Source organism: Eurypyga helias, unplaced genomic scaffold, assembly GCF_000690775.1.
Source record: "Eurypyga helias isolate BGI_N326 unplaced genomic scaffold, ASM69077v1 scaffold21824, whole genome shotgun sequence".
NCBI lineage: Eukaryota > Metazoa > Chordata > Aves > Eurypygiformes > Eurypygidae > Eurypyga > Eurypyga helias.
In genome coordinates, this window is record NW_010244768.1 from 34808 (window position 1) to 49319 (window position 14512).

General features: G+C 43.4%; 1 pseudogene; it reads left to right on the forward strand.

The window, feature by feature from the left end:
• Positions 1-1130: 1130 nt before the first annotated feature.
• Positions 1131-14512, forward strand: part of LOC104508299 — a 26680-nt pseudogene continuing 13298 nt past the window's right edge.

A 14512-nucleotide genomic window follows, 5' to 3' on the forward strand; every position in this document is an offset into this window, starting at 1 on the left:
TGAAGCCCCAGTGGATTGCCTTGGGCTGGGGTCCCACGTCGGCAGCAGAGCCAGAAGCAGCACCCCGTACACAGGATGGGAAACTCCAAGGAACGCACGGAGCAGGTACCATTTTCATGTTAAAATGCGTTTTCTGTGGGTAGTGTGCAGGCATGTCAGGGCTCCACGCTGCACAGGAACTGCCAGCACGCTATGGCACAGGGTATGGGTCAGAAACGTACCTTTTTCGTGAAGTGTACCTCAGAGGTGCTTTTTTGCATCTATGAGTAACCTTCCCCATTTCTTACTTGTTGCCTAATAGGAAGGGACGGAGGAAAACGCTCTGCTCCTCTCCTAAATGAGCTCATTCCTTGAAAATGAGTAAATCGGCAGCTGCAGAAGAGCTACGGCCTTTTGTTAAGCAACAACCAGACAGCGTTTGTGGTTTTAGTCAGCTCTGCAGATCAGATGCAGAGGCCTCAAGCTGTTGAAGTTCCAGGACAGCCAAATTCCTTTAACTACTTGAACTGTCGTGTGGCTGTACACCCTTCCAACTCGTTTGGATTTCCTGGCTTATCTGATTTCCTCACCTCCCTGTTTTGAATGCAGATCCATTGGAAAGCTATTTTAAAAAGCAAAACACAACTAACTCCATCCTGATTCCAGCTGTGTGACAGCTGCTGGAAAAGCAATTAAAAGGAGTGGAAACTAAAAAAAAAAAATTAAAAACAAAGTTGGGGAAAAGAAACAAGAAATAAAAATCCCATTGGTCCTCGGATGCAGGATTCGCCTCTGCAGAGGACGGAGCGCTCGCTGACTCGGGCTCTGAGCAAGATGGAGAGACGGCGGTGAGGTTTCCCTCCAGAGAAGCTCCAGCGGGGACGAGGTTGCTTTGCCGCTGATTTGGAGCTCGCACGTGCCCCGTCTCAGGGCAGGCAGCTCTCCCCGGGACTTGTAAGCCTGGTAGAAACGTGCTGTTACCTCGCAGACGATGCGCATGTCAAATTAAACACTGCAAACCGTGGTGTTAATCTCTGCAAGCTCTAGGCCAGCTGGTTGTAGGTATTGCACCCGGTTGGGTCGTTGCTCCAGAAGCGTGGAGAAGGTTTGCACCGCCGGGACCGGGCTCTGACGTCAGGCTGGAGAGGGGCATGGCCATGGGGCTGTGCTACGGCGTTGAACCTTCTCCAGGACTGCAAAGAGGCGAAGAGCCCAGACATCTCAGAGCTGAAGGAGACACGTTGCTAATGGAAAACACGTTATCAGGTAAGGAGTTTCATAATTCTCTTTTGTTAAGGGAAAAATGATACCTAGGGCGTTTTCTTGCAGGGGTTGTGTTTGGTGATTAATTTTTCCTTATTATTTTAATACAGCATTATGCTGAATGCCTAAGTGCTGTGCTTTGGAGCTCTGTTCTCTGACACTGAGCTTCATATCAAAAGTGTTGGAGGCAAAAGAGCAAAAATATTCTGCTTTTCTGGGCGTGCGTGGATTTTGCTTCTCGCCACTGATGTACTTTGGCTCTAGGTGAAGAGACACAGGTTACGCGCTGGGTTGCCCCAGCTGACAATCTCGATTCCAGCCTTGCTATCACCAAAAAAGGCTCATAAAAACACAGACCCCCCAATGCCCAATTCTCTGCATGAATTAATGTTGTACTTCGATACAGGGTAAGCTTAGAGCTATTTTTTTCAAGTTGAGAGTAGGAAGAAAAGCCTGTTTCAAAACAGTGTGTTTTTGAACACACAGTAGTAGAGTCAGTACAAATCTGTCTCGTATTTATCAGGAGATAAAGACAGGGCTGCGTAGCGGCCAGATGCAGGGGTTTGTGTTTGCAATAACTGGCAAACAGAGGGGTATGGAGAGCACATTCACCTCTGCACTCCCCACGCGTAGGGATTAATCATTGGCCCCCGGAAAGCTGGCGGCTCCGCTGGGAAGCACGAGATGCACCGCACATTGCTTGCTTCGTAGCCAGCATCGAGAAGTTCCTGCCAGCACTGCTGGAGAGCAACTTGCTTTGAGGAGTTAGTCACAATATGCCCTGTTTTTATTAGAGGAAAGTAAATGGTCTGAGGAGGTGCCAAATATGAAACTCCTGAGATGGTAAATAAATGAAATTGGGTTGTATGGGATGTGCGTTCCTGGGACACCCTTCGGTAGAGCAGAGCTAGACCCGAGCTCCCAGTAAAAGCTGCGCCTAGAGAGTGCACTTGCTCCTGGAGAGCAGGGAGTTCGGGTGCATTTACTGAGCCCTTGCAAGGGAAATGCTTCCAGAGGCATCCAGTTTTACAAGTGATGCTCTTAGTGGCTTAAGGCGTCTCAAACACTGTTACCTTCAAATAAATTTCTGATGTTTGTTTGTTCTGAATGTGAAGTTTTGAAGCTGAGGTCTTGTCAGGGTGTCTCTCCTGCTTACATTTTGTGTCTTCCAATATCTAATGGACATTCTTCCTGGTGAAGTGGTTGCAACATTTGTAGGCAGCATCATTTGTTGGACGTCCTTATTTCACCTTCTAGGGGTATTTGCTTCTTGCTCCAAAGACAATAAGATTAAAACTGGCAGTTATTTAGTTGGAATTTTCTAAAAAGTCTTAGATTTGCACCATCATTTTTGCAATGAAATATTTGTTACATCTGTAGTGATGCAGTGCAGTTTTTACAAGACCACCTGTGTTGGTTTTAGTCAGGGCAGAGTGGATTTTCTTCACTGTAGCTGGTATGAAGCTATGTTTTGGGTTTGCCCTGAGAAGAGTACTGATAAGGTGATTTTAGATGGTGCTAAGGAGTGCTTGCACCAATTCAAGGACTTTTCAGCATCTGATACTGCAGCTGTGTCCCCAACTTTCTCACTACACGCAGTGTGGGGAACACACCGTTCAGAGAGCTGACCCAAGGGGTATTTCATTCCACGGCTTGTCATGCCACAGCTTGCTTGTTCCTTTAGCTCGTTTGGTCGTGCTTTAGCTCATTTATTGGTGAGTGAGTTGGTGGGTCGGTTGGCTTTCCCGGCTGTGCCGTCACTCGTGGGGCTCACTTGGACTCTGCTGCGATCACTCTCGGGCTCCCCGGCTCTGCCTCTTGCTACTCTGGCCCTGGCTGTGCATCAGTCAGCAGGTGGTGAGCAACTGTGTCATATGTTCTATTTTCTATTATTTTAATTAATTAGTAGTAGTAGTATTGTTAATATCATTAGCATCACTATAATAGCAATTTATATTAAATTATTAAATAGTTCTTATCTCAATTCACAAACTTCCTTTTCTTCTCCTCCGATTTTCCTCCTCCATTGGAGGAGGGGGGAGGTGAGCAAGCGGCTTTGTGGTACTTTATTTCTTGCCGAGGTTAAAATCATCATGTTTTCCACGTTATCCAAATACTCCAGCGTGAACCTTTTGTTTACTGCCCCAACATCCCAGGCTAGGCTGCTGCTTTCAGTTCACAGCGACTGAAATACAGCCCTGGGCAAAAAAAGTAGCACTTCCTAGAAATCCCTTCCTAATTGCCTTTAACCTCCATTGTATGTTGCGATGGGGAAGCACGGGAGAAAGCTCCGGGCAGGGAAAGCTGAGGAGATAAGCCTTGTGCTAACAGTCAGAGGGTAAACAGGGATTCTGGATCCCTCGCCCCTGGAGTACACAAATATTTAATTCTTCCAAAAACAAACAATGAAGAGAACAGTGTAGTAGAACCGTTTATTAACTCCAGCTGCCCAATACGCGAAATCAGGAAATCATGTCCAAGGGGAAAAGCGCACAATGCGTTTGAGGTTGCTTTGATTTTTGGTTTCAGCCATTTTAAAGGATTAAAATACAAAAACATGTTGTGAGGTTCCCTGCCCTGCTCTTCTCCTGGGAAGGTCAAGAAGCCACTCACTCTAAAACTGCTGTTCTTTCACAACAAACCTATTAATGACAGCAACCTTTAGGTATCATATTTTTTGTATTATAACTTTGTCTGCTTTCAGTAATTTTAGAATCACGGAATGTTTTGGGTTGGAAGGGACCTTAAAGCCCCCCCAGTCCCAACCCCCCTGCCATGGGCAGGGACACCTTCCATAGCCCAGGTTGCTCCAAGCCTCATCCAGCCTGGCCTTGGACACTCCCAGGGATGGGACATCCACAGCTTCTCTGGGAACCTGTCCCAGTGCTCCCCACCCTCTCTGGGAAGAATTTCTTCCTGATATCTAATCTAAACCTCCCCACTTTCTTGCACAGGATATTTGCTGCTTGGCCACATGATCGAAGTTTGAGCTGAAATAAATATTCCCCATAAAAATATCCCCCAATAAATATTCCCTGCTGAGTATTTAGGAGGATATAAAGAAAGACATTGGTGTTTTCTTAATGCTGCCCTGCTCTAGCTGTACTAGAGCTGCAATGCATTGTATTAGCATTTTGGTGAAAATTAGGCAAATTGGTCTCTTAACAGACTGCTTAAGGGAGAGGGGGCCAGCATCTATTTTAGGCTACTTTTGGTGTCTAGTCACCTCGCGGGTGGCAGCTGCCTGCCCCCTATAGACAGTGTGGGGAGAAGGCACGCATGTCATGGGGATGTTTTAGGGTCTGCTTACAGGATCTAGAGCAGAAGGGCAGCGGTTTGCCAACAAACCGCATGTCCAGGGCAGGACAAAAATTGACTGCAAGGAATGCAGGATCTGAGGTTCCACTGTGTGTGCAACGTAAACCAGAGCTACTGCGCCCAGGAGCCGGACTTGACAGTGCTGCTGCGCGGATTTTGAATAGCAGCATAAGAAAAAAGGAAGTTGAATGCCTCCTTCTACAGAGCCTCTTTGGGATGAAGAAGGATGAATCTGTGCACGTGTCCAACTCAGCTCTCTGTTTCCTTGCGTGGTCGTGGGCTGTGTCCTTCAAACCTCTCCTTGGTTGTCCAAATTGTGAAAGGGAGAAAAAGCTCTTAACTTTTGGCATGTTATTGGCTTCCTCTGAAGTGGTGTTTACCTGAGTAAATATATATGAATGTCCAGTGATCTGTTTTATTCCAATTTATATTAATCTATTTCTCCTCCTAGCTGGGAAAATGCAGGGGATATTCAAGAGAGCCTCAAAAATATTTCAGCAAACCTGTGCTCTCCTATGGAAAAATATTCTTTTGGTGTGGAGGAGGAAGACAGAAAGTTTTCAGGCAAGTATTGGTTCTTCCAAAGGGAAGTTAGGATTTCCACTACAAAGTATTTTTACATTTCATTGCCTTTATACTACTAGGTGATATATGAGAAGCCTCAGCTTTCCAGTTTCTCTGGAAAATGTCAGCAGTTACACTTCCTCCCCTGACACTGCAACATCATGGCACAATAAGGGCTTGTTACAAAGCTGACTTGTTGTTTGTGGTTGTTGATCCCATTTCTGCACGCTCCAGAGGAACACAATGTCCAATTCATGATGACCGGTGTAGAACTGTCAGCAGACCTTGTTGGCTCCAGTACTAACAAAACATATTTTTCACTTGGAATGTGCCTCATACTTGAAAATCATTTCACCTGTGAAATAGCTCTTCCTCAATGACAGAAGGCAGGCATTCATGGCTGGAGGAGCCAGACCGTGCAGTCAGATCCACGCTGGATGAGAAGGGTCCTTGAAGGCACCTCCCACAGTACCCAACCTCCAAGTCACTGTGCTGCCACTCACTTTTGCATTTCCTTCCCTTCGTCTAGGAATTGATCACATCGGTGGTTTTTCTCTTAATCGTACAAGCATCATCAAATATGATATTCCACTTCCCGCAGCAAGAAATCCCTTATGACTTCCTCGGACGACTAGATGATCCAGCCTTTAACGCCACGGGAGTCACACTCGCGTACACCCCCGTCACAAACACCACCAGGACAATAATGAGCAAAGTGGCTGCGGATTCCGCAATGACGGGTAACGCTGCTCTTAAATCCTTGTTACAGCTGCCATGCCTCAACCCGCCCCGACACAGCCCTCACTGAGGTGGGGGTGAGAAAAGGATTTGGTATCGCAGTTTCTGAGGGCACAGATTGTGGCTGATGGCCATTTTCATGCTGTTGCATCTCCAATCGAAGTTTCTGCTGTGGTGGTTTTATTATTTTTTTTTCTCTCTCTCAATCACAGGTGTAGTAATAGAAGAGGTGGAAAATGAGAAAAAACTGGAAACAAGAGGAATTTCAGAAGACATTATCGGTGTTGTTTTTAAGGATGACTTCTCCTACTGTCTCAGATTTCAAAGCTATAGTGTGGTGTCTCCCAGTGATGACTTTGAACACATCGGTAACAAAATTAATGAAACCAGAGAACTTATTTTGCAATTTAAAACTGCTTAGGTGGATCTCTGTGCTGTCATGTCACTCAGAAGGGATCAAGCCTGTATGTGTTACATGCTTCAAGAAAGATATTAATTAGAATTTGAGGTTTTGTTCACTTAGAAGGAAAGAAACACCTGAGAAAAATATTTTAAGAACACATACACGTTATTGTTGTTGTCCCTCTCCCTTCCATGTCTTATAACATCAAATCATGCCCTGAAAACGAGCATCATGCTTGCACTAATGCGCTTCTGACATGTAGTGCATGGACGTATATTTAAAACATAAACCGGTGCACACATTTGTCCACATTACTTCTTATTTGACCAAATTCATCCCAATTTGCGGACTAAAAGTGGTAAACTATCTGAAGCAAAAAGTAAGCTTATTATCAGATAAAAAAACCCAAGTGGGTTCATCAGTCGATGGGCCAAAAAGAAAGTATTTTGCTAAGAACAGGTCTTGGAAAATGGAAATGATGGAGAGGTTATTTATTCTGCCTACACAAGTCAAAATCAAATTCTTCTTTTTTCTCTTTCCCACAGATACCTGCTCCAATTTTTCATCAAGTAGCTGCAAAGTCCCGTTGTACTGGTATGCAGGTTTCCTATCAGTGCAGTCCAGCATTGATGCAGCGGTCATAGAAGTAAGTATGGTCATGATGGAAAATATGGGGCTTGTTCTTGCCAGAGTTATCTGCGAACAGATAGATACCCCAACACTGAAACCCCCAAAACCCCAAACAACCCAGTGATTTTCTGTGATTGTTAACTTTCAAAATACATACCATGACTCAAAAAGTAGAAGAATGTTTGATCATCCTGGCAAATTGCCTCTTTCATTTGGGTGCAAGAGATTTCTTGTCTTATGCTGAAAATTAGCAATCAGAACCCACCCATGGAATCACACTGGGCTGTGGCTGACAGGCTGACTTTCCATTTGTGTCTGTGTGCTGCCACAGTTTCTCTTATCTTCCCCCCTCCTCCTTTCATTTTTTTAAATTCGTGAGTCTACATGAAAAATCAAAGTAAAATTGATAGAAACGCTATTGCCAAAACTTTTGTCTTGTCTTTGAGTTTTTTGTTTGTTTGTTTGTTTTTTTTTTTTTACAAAGGAAATGACCATTTTGAAAAATAGAAGTGAAGTATTCAATATGGACCCAACTGTATTTTACAGTGATGAACTTTTCCATCATTAAAACTTCATCAGCTCCAAGTACAGAGCAGTAAGGCTCCTGCCCTTTAACTGCACTGTAATTTCTGCACTACTGCTATCTTATTTCTATTCCATCTGGTTTTTAGGCCATGTTGGCACTCAGGGTTCAAGGCAGCGTTAGTGTTTATTACATGGCAGTACAAAAAGATACTAAATATTGAGTTTATTTGCCCCTATAAATTTAACATTGTTATTGACAAACTAGTAATTGTAATGCTTATGAAAACCTGTTCTGGTGTTGGCTGCTTCATTACAGAAAATCAAATTAATGGCTAATTTCTTCTCTTCAGGTGAAAACAAACCATTCTGTCTGGAAAGAGATTAAGTCAATTAGCGGCGTTCGTCTGAAATCACCCTTCATCAAAGCTGTGTATAAACTGGATTATATTTGGTTCATTGTTTACATTCTACTGTGCTTCTCCCCGTATATGTACTTTTTATCAGTGAAAGTTATAGGAGAGAAAAAGAAGCTCAAGGTGTTAATGAGAGCTATGGGTTTGCAAGATATCGCGTTCTGGTAAGTCTCAAACTGTGTAGTCACAGGGATTGTGTTACCTTATGCGTATAGGATGTGTATAAACTTGCAGGATGGATGCAGGTGTGAGGACACTGGAAGCAGTCACCGCCCCGGACCCCAGCAGCAGTCATTCCCAATTGCTTAACCATACGCCTGGGCTCTCTGAAGCCAAGTTTTGCTTATTGCTGAAGGAAAACCTTTGCCGCTTTGATCTGTAACGTGCCATTTGCTGGAGGACCTTGGTTTCCAACCACCTTGCTCCCATACGGGATTTCTTCTGCTGTTTGTTACACTTTGCTCTGCTGTCCTTCTGCCTGCCTCCTCCCCTACACCTCCAAAAAAACCAAAAAAAAAGAGAAAGAGCATGTAGCAGAGATGCGTGTGGCAAGGTTCTTGGTGTTGAGGTGTCGCTTGCCTCCAGGAAATGGGTGGACATACACAGAGAACAGAAAAAGTGAAGAAACAACAAGTTTTGGAGAAAACTGAAAATGAGGAAGCACAGGAGGGATATATGGTCTATCCAAACAGGCTCCAGAGCCTTCTGAGCATGAGTATTACACATCATTAGGAAAAGCATAAGAATAAGGGATCCTGGCATCGTTGCATCTGCAGACATTTGGGTAGGTGCGAGACAGGGATATTTGCACCTTTCCCGTTGGAAACTGTAAATGGGAGTGTATTTGGAATTACGAAGTATTTGAATTGGAGTGTGGGTTTTATTGGCTATGTCACGGCAACTGCTGTCATGTACAGAGGCAAAAATAACTGTGCCTTCGTTTGCAGGTTATCCTGGAGCTTGCTGTACACCATTTACATTGCTGTAACGGCCAGTCTGCTGACACTGATCACGATTAGAGAAATCATCTACGATTACAACTTTTTTGAAATATTTTTTTTTTATTTCTTCTATGGCATAGCATCTGTAAGTCTGCTTTTGTGCTCTTAAATGATGCACAATTTTCCTCATTTCCTAGTCAAAGCGTCTAACGCTCAAAGACTACAGACTACTCTAGGGCTGGGCATTATGTGTGAAAAGAAGAACTTCTCTATTACATTTTGGGAGATTCTGACTTAAAATCAGAATAGAGAGAGGGGCTAACACCCCTCTTTAGTGTAGTGTAGCCCTGGGGCTGGGGCTGCCTTCTCGGGAGGCAGAGAAGGGTCCAACCTGTCTGCCCCTATAGACCTGCCCTAAATTTCAGAGCCGTCTGCTAGATGACACAAAGCCTTGTGATGTGCCATGTGCGTCTGTAGGGGACAACTGAAACTCAGCTGGGTCTCTGATGGTTTTTGTTAGATTTTCATGTTGCTTTTTTTCCTTAATTGCCAGCAGAAATGCATCCTGCTAATTACTGGGTTTCTCTGCTGCAGATTCACTTCTGCTTCATGCTCAGCTCATTGTTAAAGCAGCCAAATATTGCCAGTTTTGTGGGATTTGCCCTTCACATCATCTTTGGATTACTGGGCTTTTTGACTTTGTTTGAAAAACTACCACCGTCCTTGGAATGGATTTTTAATCTCTTCAGTCCTTTTGCCTTTACAGCCGGCATCTCAAAGGTATGTTCAAAATAAAGCCTGCACATCACAGAATTTCAGCCCACAACAAACATGCTGCAGGCTTCTGCCAGATAACAATAGCTGCCGTGCATAATTTGCATTGCTTAATGACCCAATTTGCCTTAGATCCTTTGTAGAAAGAAAACTTGACTCCAGGAAGTACACGTTAATTCGTAAGAAATACAGTTGCATGCTCAACTGCATCATAAATTTTATCAGCTCTGTATATACAATAAATGTCCATCTCTGGAAAATTATTGCAGCAGTGGGATGTGTCTCGTGGGTACCGAGATCTGCAAGAACTGTGACATCTTAAAGTGCTGCCTTTGCAAATACTGTGTGCATCACTCTTCTGGTGTAGTAACTGATTCTGCACAATTTTGAATGCAGCTTACTGAAGCACTTCTACTTGTGGTCATCATGAAGCGTTGCCCTGCTTGGAAGCAGTGTCACAATCACAAGTGGGCATGGGTTTCTGGTGAAAAAGATGATGATGACACAGCAGTGGCTTGCACTTAGTGTTTGTGGCTAAGGAAAGTATTGCATCTGATGTGCTTTTTTTCCCTCTAGATGGTGAAATTAGAAAAATATGGACCAGCCTTTACACCAGAATTGTACCCTTTCTTTAACTTATACATCATCCTGACCCTTGACAGTCTCTTGTATTGGCTCTTGGCTGTCTACTTTGATAAGGTTTTGCCTGGTAAGTAGGAATGTGAGGGAAAGAATACAAATTTTTTTGTATTTTTCTTCTATTACCCTCTCCCATCATAGAGGAAAAGATGCCAGAGAAGTGGGATAGAGCTGAGAAAACTGTCATGCATGTGGAGCAGTAAAAAGGGTGTCCTGGTAGGGAGCTGGTTGGGTTGTGGAACGGCACCGTAACAGCAATGAGCCGTCCCATGTTAATGTGAGGGGCTGAAAACGGGATTTGCTGTATTGCTTGGGAAAAAATGGTTGGGAAGAATCCTGGTTTTTTCCCCAGAAGCTGGGTGCATGTAGCTGTCTCATTTAGCCCTGCCTGAAAAACAGGCTCCAAAAAAGGCCCGATAAATCCTGCAGCAGTGAGATCCTTTATATCTCTGCCAGCAGCCCGAATCGCTGGGTTTAAAGGGATGTTGTAGGAGTTTTCCAGATTTTCCTCTAACTTCTGGACCAAAGAGGTGGTCAGTGAAGTCTTAGCTGTGACTGTTCCACACCTACAGATGTGGGTGAGTGGGTCCCTTTGCAGAACTCACCAGGCCTTTCACACTACTGAAAGGCTGTGTTCTGCAGCTGTTTAGGAAGAGATGGCTGGACACGGCATTTATCAAAGTTGAGCTGACATGTAGCATATTTGGGTTGATATTTTGCCACCTTTTTTTCTCAACTAGGCAAGTACGGAGCACCGTATCCACCTTTGTTCTTTCTGAGACCATCGTACTGGTTCAAGCCCAAGAGTGGGTATGTGGGGGTGCGAGGTTGCAGTGAGAGCAGCCACGATCCTATCCTCAGCAATAACACGGAGCCGATGCCTCCGGACTTTGATGGGAAGGAAGCAATCAGGTAAAGACTCCTGCAGGCATGAAAAGTAATGCTACACATTCTATTTGACCCTGGAGAGCATAGCCATATTACACTGGTGAGTGATAGACTGAACCATCTAACATAAATAGCTAAGGTTAATGGCAAATACGAGAAACCAGAGGGGTTGTTCAGTGCTTCATTCTGCTCCAGGGCTGGATTTGAATATTTTGGTACCTCCTCTGTGCCAGGGACTGACGCGCTGCCCCACAGTTGACTCTTTGCAGAGCAGCAGCAGTGAGTCTGTTCCCTTTCACCGTCGTCTTTAAGAACATTGCTGGTGGAGTGTGCTGCATAAAATAATGTTATTTAAATCCTCACAGGGCTAGTTTGGCCCATTGCTGTTGCTGCCCATTGCGTATTGCTAGAAAGCAAATATACATCTGCTAAAGTAAGAGCTAGGTCATGCTTTTAATTATATAACCACGTGTTATCTCATTCCCTAGGGCCTCCAGCTTCATTCACTATGTGTTCAATGAGTTTGACTTGAAAACCTTTTAAACATCTTTTAGAAAAGCACAACATTTAATTCTGCTTTTAAGTGTACAAGACAAATTATACAAAGCAATTCCTTCAGACAGAATTATCCTAACCCTGCTGGTAATGAGCAGGACCAGTTTGGGGAGGAGGTTGAGAAATATTTTTCCTATAGTTTTCAAAGGTTACTTTGAGGCAGAGAAAACATGTCAAAATTGTCACATTAAATAGTAATCGCTTGCTTACCTTTCCTTCAGACTAAACAATATTAAAAAAGTATACAAGAAGAAGGACAAGAAAACTGAAGCTTTAAGGGGTAAGAGAAATTTTGGAATTCTTTTAATTCCATTTTTCACTAGGTATGGACCCAAACTGTTTTCAAACATACTGGATGTATTTAATTCTGCCTCCAGCACTGTTAAAATGCATCATGCAATGGTTATTTCTGCTGGGATGTATTACTGGCGAATTTCTATCAGGTTGTTATCTTCCTGTTCACTCCAGGAAAATTACTTGTTATTTTTTGCAACAACAGAAGGGTCCTTAAAAGCAGTGGGTTTTGCAGCCGTGAACAACTACTAAAATCGCCTCTCAAACCTCCCTCTCAAAATGTAAACACTTCTGGGCAAACAAAACGTTGTTTTGGTCGCTGGCCAGGGCCAAGTCTGCTGTCTCTGGCTGAGCCGCCTTCTCCAAGCACTTGCACAGTGCTACAAACGCAGGTATGCAAGTAGTTGGCATTTGTTAAATGCCTTTGTTTAACAAGAACTCCAAGTGATGGTGAAAATATCAATATGGTTTCAAAGGCTTATATTGAGTTAAAAATATCCAACCCAAACAACCCACAAAAATACAAAATAAGTCTTTTTTTTTTAAAGGAAATGAGGTAGTGAAGTCTGGCTGCTTTGAAATAACTCTTGAAATCTGGTGTGTTGGAAAGGGTATGAGCTCTTTTTCTGCAGACTCTCTCGTGAGCCAAGCTAAAATAAAAGGTTATGTACTTCGTAGAAAACAGATGTCAAAATTCTTTAAATATTGAAGTTAATACACTTGTTCCTTCAGTTCAATACAACATGACTGAAAGTTCCTTACTAAGTTTAGTCCTAACCCCTGAAGATGCAACCCAGGGTTTTGGAGCTGTGTTTTTGCCTCTCAGCTTCAAAAGAAATGTCACTCCTCTGTCCTACTTGGCAGCAAGCTGCAGGTACAAGTCTATTCCTAACAAATTTCCATCCTAATGTTATCCTATTTCTATTCTAGGTTTGTCTTTAAATATATATGAAGGGCAGATCACTGCATTACTTGGTCACAGTGGATCTGGAAAAACTGCTCTCTTAAATGTGCTTAGTGGATTTTCCAAGCCTTCAGCAGGTAAGATGACAGACCTGAATGCTGAAGAGGAGAAGCATTTGTTCAAACAAACATTTGCTGTTTGGTTTTTTTCCAAGTGTAAGGCGGCAAAGATGCAAACCAACCCCGGTATTCCCTCGGTCATTCAGTCTGGCTCGTTGTCAGTGCAGATTGCTCCTTCAGGGCTGACGCATCCCGTGTGGATACGCTCACGTGTGCAAGCACACGCAGATGGTCATTGCTCCATCTGCATGGCCTGATGTTCTCCATGGGCTGCATACCTATAGAAAATATGGTTTAGCTCTTAAGGGAGGTATTTGGTGCTCTGAAATATTTTTGAGTGGTATTAAAGCTTTGGACAACACCAAGTTATTTTGCCTTTTTTTTAAACACTTGAGGAACATCCACAATGCTGGAATTAACGTCAGAGGTATGAACACAAAACAGTCTGTTTTCCCCCCCTAAGTGGGGAGTACTGTACAGGGTGAAATCTGTGCCGTTCATTCCTGTGTGCAGGTTCTGCAACGATATACAACTACAAAGTGTCTGAAGTACAGGATATGGAAGGAATTCAGGCAATGGTTGGGATTTGCCCTCAGTTTAATTTGCATTTTGAAGTCTTAACGGTGAAGGAAAACCTGAGAACTTTTGCTCACATCAAGGGGATCCAGCAGAAGGAAGTAGAGCAAGAGGTTGGTATGTGCTGGTCAGTCACTGACCTCAAGTTTATGGCATCTTGGACAGTTTGAGCTTTCTTTATAAAATATTAACTCCAGCACCTTGTCCTGTGGAAATGAGAAAAGCCCTAATTTAAGGGAGAAGGATTTTATTTCAATTCTTTCATATCCTCACGTAATAAGAGTTAGGATTCAGATTTGTGGTACTTATCTCTAAGTAAATCCATTTAAAGTAGATAATTTTAAAGTCTTGAAGTTACACTCTCCTGTATTGTGTGTAGCCATGTATGAAGGAATTAAAACACCTGGAAATCAGGCTCTTGTTTTTGTATTTTGCCAAGGTGCAGAAAGTTCTGGCAATGATGGACCTCACCGACCTTCAGGACATCCGTGCTGATACTCTGAGTGGGGGACAAAAAAGAAAGTTGTCGCTTGGAATTGCAATTTTAGGGAATCCCCAGGTAGGGATAGGTTGTATTTACACTCACAACACACACTGTTTTAACACGAAGCTTAGCATTCTGACTTGGCACGCAGATACTTGTACCTTTCCAAGTCTGCTGACCTACTAACTCACTTGGCTGCTGGAAGAATCGAGGAATCTAGGTGAATGAAAATCGTGTTTTGAATTAAAAAGGTTATAATATTGTAATAAGAGAAAGAGCACTAAAAATGGCTGATTTTGAGGATGTATTTTATTCTTAGGGCAAGATCGTCAAAAGCATGAAATGAAATGACATAAACATGGAAATGCCGGCTTGGACACATGGAGATCTGATCTTGTTCACCCTTGCAGGTGTTGCTTTTAGATGAGCCAACAGCTGGGCTGGATCCCTGTTCCAGGCACCACGTGTGGAGCCTTCTGAAGGAACGGCAGGCTGGACGCGTGAC